This window comes from Vigna radiata, unplaced genomic scaffold, assembly GCF_000741045.1.
Source record: "Vigna radiata var. radiata cultivar VC1973A unplaced genomic scaffold, Vradiata_ver6 scaffold_194, whole genome shotgun sequence".
Classification (NCBI taxonomy): Eukaryota; Viridiplantae; Streptophyta; class Magnoliopsida; order Fabales; family Fabaceae; genus Vigna; species Vigna radiata.
In genome coordinates, this window is record NW_014542196.1 from 197,902 (window position 1) to 204,131 (window position 6,230).

A 6,230-nucleotide genomic window follows, 5' to 3' on the forward strand; every position below is an offset into this window, starting at 1 on the left:
TGGAATCAGCGTGGACAATTCAATTTAAGGAAAACACATCACCACTTGAAATTAGAAAACATATTTAAATGCATATTGTGGTATCTACCAAGCACATCCATCACGGGAATCAACATGATAAAAGCATATGGGCAGTGAAAGAAAATAAATGACTAAGGTGTTCCCTAAATGCATTATAATAAAAATGAGTAACCTGCTTCATTTTCAATGCTAAAAGAAAGATGTGTAATGCTTTAATAAATCACCGTGGGACCTCATGCTTAAAATTAAATTAGTATGTGCTTTGCTTCAAATTTAAATTACCGCATATCTAATCTAAAATCTGAAACCCAAAATCAATGACTGGATCAATACTCTATAATTCTCCAATGCAGACCGTAACTAGGCTCCACTAAATGATGTTGAATCTCAAAATTGAACCAGCGTGCACGTGAACGTGCTACTATCTTCAACTCCTAATGCATCAGCATGTGTGCCCTTCATAATCAATCACCTTTTCTTCCTAACTAGCTGGACAGCGCACCATTTCTAATCACCATTTCATCAATTTCATAAAGGCAAAATGAAGAGGCTAGATGTAGCGTTTTTCTCCCAGCGAGCTTCCCATTCCAGCACCGTCTCGATGGTTCAAAGCAAAAGAAAAATGTAGAAGATTCAAAGATTCAAAAAGGAAGAGGCGGCTGGAAGCATTCTCAAAACAGAGATAATAAAGAAGACGTTCCATGTGAAAGTCATGCTAAAACCGAGTGGTGGTTGGCTACACTTTTTCATTCATCCAAAATCCAAATACATACACATGGTTCAAGAAAAAGAATGCAATGAGAATGAAATTTTGCTCCAGCCGAGAGAGTCCAGAGAGTGTGACGGCTGCCTCTCTTTTCCTAGGATCATGTGTCCTCCTTTTTTTTAGGGTGGGGCCACCAAAGAAAACCCTAGGGTTAGGGCATGTGTCCCACAAAATTGGGCTTCTACCAAATTTCCACTAAAAAGGGCCCAATGTGCACAAGCTAGTCTAAAAAAAAGTTTAAACAATTAAAATTGCAATACAACTAAAATTTAAANTGACTAATTTGGGAGTCTTGAATTTATTTTGTCTCCTCCAAATGTCNCNATTTGTGTTTCCAAAATTTTCCCTGAAAATAATAATGCAAATAATTAGCTCAGAAAATTCAAATTAATTAAAATTAGAATTTCCGGTCAAATTAAGCATATTTAGGAAAAACGGAAAAATACCGGAAAATTAAGCACAATTCACTGATTAATTCTAGCACAATAAACTAAGTGAAGTCGATAAAATATCGACTCATCACCATCTCAATGCACTTCTCACCACACTCAAATCAATATAACAACATAAGAGATGAATAACCTCACTCTCTTACAAAAACTGAGAACACTCACAGCTTTCAAACCCTTGGCAAACCCGCGCAAGTACACAAATACAGATTATCTATGATGAATATGATCTTCAAGTCACACACTTTTAGTGTAAATCAAATCATAACAGTTTTAGCCCACTTTTCTTGAAAGAATCTTGATGTATACGCAACCAATGTATCCTTGATTGTTTTAAAACTCATTGTAAGCGTTAGTATTTGAAAGTGATAACAATTGATTGTTTTAAAACAGAACTCAAGACGCATATTTATAGGATTTTCTAAATCCTAACACATTATAATTTATTAAGGTTTTATGTAATCTGTTATGCTTTTGCTTCTATTTTAACATATTATCTTGAGCATGTAATCGATTATTTAATCATATAAGCCAATTATAAATTCAATTGACAGTTATAATGATCAGACTATTAAATGAAATGGATTTAAACAAAGTAAATTGATTTAACCCATTAGACAACTTATGTAATCAATTAATCCTGTATTTAATCAAATTTTCAATCCAATTTCCATTCTAAACAAATTTACTCCCTTATGAAACAGATAATGACTTTGTTTTTTGTTTTAATTGATTAGACAACTTATGTAATCGATTACTACAGAGCAGTTTGCCCTTGTTAAGCACACTAAGTGATTTGGTGAAATCTAACAGATTATATATTATGTTAAATCGATTATTTCATCCAAAAATGAGATTATTAATTTGTTTAATACATTATTTATTTAATATAAATGAATTATCATGTCAAGCACAAACAAGATATAGATAAAACAATTGTTATATCATTTGTTATGCAAGAAACTATAAAATCATTCTCTTATTCATCATAAAAAACAGAGATATAAAGGGTAGGTTTAGCTTTCCCTATCAACAATTTCTCCCTTTTTTTAATGATGACCAACAAGAAACATGTTTTCCAGTTACTCTCTCCTTTGGGCATTAACAAAAAATGGCAGAACAAGTAACATGAAATATGTATGTGCTAAAGAACATTAAAATCACTTACAGACCATTTAAGAAAATGATCATCCCCCTATTAAAAAGAGATATAAAATTATGACAGTATGTGAGCAGTATATGATTGATATCAGAGTGTGTATCAGAGCTCAATGTACTAATTTGAAATAATATATCAGATGTATTTGACAAGTATCAGAGTAAATATACTAATTTCACATGAATATAACATTTGATATCAAGTTCACTTTTCAATACACATGTAATATTTATGATGTAGATGAAGCAAAGTGTATTATTTCACTAATGACAGTAAGATACCAATTATAATGCAGCAGAGTATGTGATGCATATGTTAGCAAATCTGTAGCAGACTAATGAAACTCATAGTGATGCTCATTTGATGGATTTCCAAGTAAATTTGATCCTTATGCAACCTATGATATGTAATCCATGCTAAACATGTATATAATAACATTTAAAACTTGTCCAACAGTTTGCCTATGTTAAGCATTGTTAAACTGATTTTTGTCGCCTAAAATTAGAACAAACTCAGTTTCCCCATTGATGTAGTAGAGGAATAACCAAGGATCAATCCAAGGACTCAACTATGATTAAGTCTAAAGTGTAAAGTTTAATCTTGTATTTATTCTATTTACTAACTATTAAGTGGGGAAATTAAAATTGAATGAAACTAAAAAGAAAAGAATTAAAACTAAAAATTTGTTTATAAGAAGGAAGAATAAGAAATACAAGGAAAATAACAGAAATAGAGATTTAAACTATCTAAAATGAAAACAGCAACAGAACCTATGCAAATATGAAAATTTAATGCAACTAAAATGATCCTAAACTAATTAACATTTCTACTGCTTAATAACAGAAACAGGACCTAATTTCTATAGCTAATATGATCTACTAATTTACAAAGATACTAGAAATGCATATTACAATTGAGAAATCTAATTATTAATCAAAGCAAACAATCAGTGAGGAACCTGTGAAACAAGAATGTAAAGCAAAGTAATTTGTGATTTAAAAGAACACATTCAAGAGAATAAGAAATTATTACCTAAGCTAAAACTAATCCAAAATATGTTCAACAAATAAAAAATACAAGAAACTAACTAAGAACATAGACAAAATTGAATTCACAGGTAAATGCACATTGAAGTGAATAAAAGAGTGCATAGAGTTCTCAGGAAGACATCCTGTGAAGTTGAATCCCAATCCAGGGTATTTTGGTTCATATTTCAGAACCTTGAATTAACTCTTTCCACTAATTTGTCCAACCAATATTCATTTGCCAATTCATCAATCTAAAATTCACAAACAAATTAAAGGAAACATAGAACAAAATTTAAGTGTGCAAATGATATAGGATAGAGCTTCAATTACACTCAGAAAGACATTTTGACTAAAGTAAGCCTAATCGAGGTTCTTACAGTTCATATTTCAGAACTTGCAATGGCAATTTCCACTCATTCTCAACCAGTGTAAATCTAAATCTGATATACACTAAAGAAAAGAGTAGAAACAGATGAATCTTTATGCATTGGACTCATCTCTGACTTGAGAAGACATCTCGATAAAAAATGCTCAATACAGAGTCATTTGATTCCAAAAAGAATCATATAATGCAGATAATCAGAGTCCAATTCAATTTTCAATGAAATAACACAAGAAACACAAAAACACGAAACATAACAGAATCACTAAGAATAGAAACACAAAGAAACACCAATAACAGAACGTATTATTAACGAGAAACGAAAATTAAAAAAATGTACCGAACAAATGCGCAATCGGAGCCACTGCGGGCTGTCACCACCGTGATGTGCGCTCCAAAAGCATAGATCAACAACGCTCCAATTAACACATCGTTTTAATTGGAGGATCAACCCATGTCCAGCACAGGCATTAGATCAACAACGGCCCAAATTCACCATGGCAGCAACTTCAAAACAGATGAGTACTTCAATCAACATCTCATTCAAGTGTGCAGCCCAAGATATCAGGGTCCAATTTAATTGCCTCAGCAACTTCCAAATAAGAATCAATTCAGCCTAATTTACAAGGGCTTATTCTATAGTAAAGAAAGAGATCCGTTCAAAATTAAATAGAAGAAAATTAGTAATAAAAAAAGAGTTTTATTTTATTATTAAAAGATTTTCTAAAAAAATTATTATTTTTCTAATTATTTAAAAACTGTACAAAATATACCTAAAAACCTATTTTTAACTAAATTTATACAAAACTAAAGAATTTAAAGAAAATCCTTAAACTATCCTAATTCTAGAAAATCAAAAACTAAAATACACTAATAAAAACTTCTAATGAAAGAAAAATATGAAAATATTGAGAGTTATCAAACATACTAAGTGATTTGGTGAAATGTAACATATTACATATTATATTAAATCGATTATTTCATCCAGAAATGAGATTATTAATCTGTTCAATACATGATTCATTTAATATAAATGAATTCTCGTGTCAAGCACAAACAAGATATAGATAAAACAATTATTATGTTATTTGTTGTGCAAGAAACTATAAAACAATTCGCTTGTTCATCATTAAAAACAAAGATATAAATGGTAGGTTTAACTCCCCCTATCAACAGTAGCCATTAAGAGAAAGGGTCATAAATATTTCTTTGACGAGAACGATCAGACCTAGTTCCGTCTTTACTGGATTAGGAATCTCAAATGAGTGATCTCTTGGTGTGACACCCTAAACATTTAAAGTGTTGGAGGAGCTCCCTCACTGATTATTGACTAGGGTTCTCCCAATGTGTCATGAGTCTCGCAATATTGGTGAGGATGTTGTTGGTAAGCAGTCTTCCCTCATTCACTTATTTTGTTGTATAAATTTTAATTTGACTAAATTTTTTATTATGTTATAGATTCATGATCTGCACCAATCCAAAAAAAGTGGATTTTTATAGAAAACTACTATATAAGCATATGACACCTTCCGACGACTCTAGTGCATCCGAGGAGCCATCCTCCACCCATCTGACTATAGTCAACCATTTGACTGAGGCAGTAATTGACGTGGGAAAAAGAGATAGAATAAAAGGAAGCATGAGAAGAAGTCTTCCTCCACCTTGTCATCTAAACGCATTAGGGGTAAGACATCTACTCCTTTAGCCACGAGTATTTTTGGTACTGAGTTTAAACTTGGTAACAAGGTCTCCTTCAACCTTACCTCTATTAAGAAGGAGTTAATTAAAGGTCTCTTAGAGGCCGACATATGGGATGCCTTAACAGAGTTAAGCATTCGGGCGACCCTGCGTAGTAAGCGAATAACTTTCGGTGGTAACCAGTTTAAGGTCATCCTATTAGAGAAGAATTTGGCTGACTCCCAAACGGATCTAGATGACGCCCTTAAAGCCAATTCCATTTTGACTGCATTGCTAAAAGACGTGACCATTCATGTTGGATGCACTAGCAAGGAGAACCTTTCCACAAGTTATTGAAGTCAGTGAAAGAAAAACAATACCTTACCAAGGAGAACTGACGACTGCAATAAAATGTTGACAGCCTCCTTGCCCACAAAAATGATCAAAGAGGATTGGGAGAAGAAGTACAAGTCCCTTGTTATCAAGCTAGAAGACATTGAGCAACAAGTGATGTTTCAACATGAAGTTGGCTTTCAAAAGGCTCTTGACTAGGCAACTTATTTTTATGACGTCCCTTTAAAGGAGGGAAAGTTCGATGTGTAAAAGTCCTATCATAACGAGTAACTAATGCACATTTGGGACATAACCGTTAAGGATGAAGACGATGTTGTTGAAGGCGATGCTGTGCTTCCACCTCCTAATCAATCTAATATTGTTTAGGATGCTACCGTCCCACTTGACACATAGT